Source organism: Augochlora pura, chromosome 9 (genome assembly GCF_028453695.1).
Source record: "Augochlora pura isolate Apur16 chromosome 9, APUR_v2.2.1, whole genome shotgun sequence".
Lineage (NCBI taxonomy): Eukaryota > Metazoa > Arthropoda > Insecta > Hymenoptera > Halictidae > Augochlora > Augochlora pura.
The window spans coordinates 1,282,838-1,284,404 of record NC_135780.1 but is presented as its reverse complement, the minus strand read 5'-3'; positions in this window follow the sequence as shown (position 1 = coordinate 1,284,404).

Sequence of the window (1,567 nt, the reverse complement as noted above, 5' to 3'; positions counted from 1 at the left end):
AAATTGCTCATGTTGGCAGGATAATGTAACATCGATTCGAAAACTTCGGAAACCTGGAACGATAGTTTAGAGAAAAATGATTGGACTCTATGTTGCTTAAAAAGAATTTTAAGATACGATCCTATGAGGATATTTAACTCCTCGACTGCTCGAATTGAAACTGGGAGATCACATTTGACCACGAAATTATGTAAATCAACGGATAAGAACAAGATCGTGTCGAAAAATCGGGAAGTGTAACGGCAAGATAAATGATAGAAGAAAAAGACAAAATACAAGAAACTAGGAATAATTGTTTAAAAACAATCTGCGTTTCCGAACAAAGACACGAAATGTTATTCCACAGCAAATTGCTCGGTACACCATGGAACAGAGTTGATTTAGGGCGGTTCCCCTAATCGCCGCTCACACGAGCGTGATCCGGAGGAAGAGGGGAACGTTCGAAGATAGGTTCCAGCTCTCTCTCTCTCCCTCCCTCTCTCTCTCTCTCTCTCATGTTTTCTCTCGTTGCTCCCCCAACTCGCCCGTTTTCTTACGTCATCCTCATCGCTGAGTCACATCGCTTCCCCTCTCCACGGGGTCCCATAAACCTCTGCCACCCTCGGTCATACACCTTAAGAAGGCCGACTCACCCTTCGACGATGTCGAGAGGGGAGAGTGGCAGGATTGCTTGGCCATCCGTTCATGGATTATTGGATTTTGCAGCTTGTTTCGACAACTGGAATCGTTGCTCACTATGAAATCGAAACCCGTTGCCTTCCAGAATTGCCTTTGATTTTTTGGAACGAGATCGTGGTGGAGAATTGAATTTTTAATTAATTAACTGTTCCCAGAAATCGCTTGTACAGTTTCGTCGATCGAATTGACGTTTCTGTCATCATAATTTAATATCTATTATTAAGATAAATGTGTCGGATTGTACCACCGTAAGCTTCAATATTATTATAAAATTTTTTAAATATTAAATATCTTAATCAAATAAATAAAGTTAAAATAGAAACGAAAATTTAAAATTCAGCTAAATTTTTACGGCCAAATGACCGGTCGATAAAATGTTAAAACTGTAAAAACCAGAGAATTATTCGACTTTCTATCGTAGTAAAATTTTGCCACGAATAAATATAGAAAAATGAATGATAAGTAATAAGAATAAAGGGTAATATCGGTGAAGATAAGTGTCCCATAGTAATCGCTTTATTCATACTTCCAAAATCGCTACTACCAAAAATATAAATATAATGATCGTTACTAGATAATAAATAATGATCGGTACGACCAAGAATGCAGAAACGGTGCGAAAACCTTTCGCTAAATCGTCTTCAAATAAAAAAGTACACTGTACACGAGACTCCAGAGTGAAAAAGGTAATTTCATGGGCGAAAGAGATTACACGCCGAAAGTGTGGCTCAAAAACGAAGCAATGACATCACGTAGGAACGAGAGGAATGAGGAGGATGATGGAAGGGATCGGAATGGAACGATAGGGCCGGCTGGGATGAGGATCGAGACCGGATGCGAGCGTCTCCGCCGAGATAAAGATAGCTCCCGGACCTTTTTGTTGCGTTCC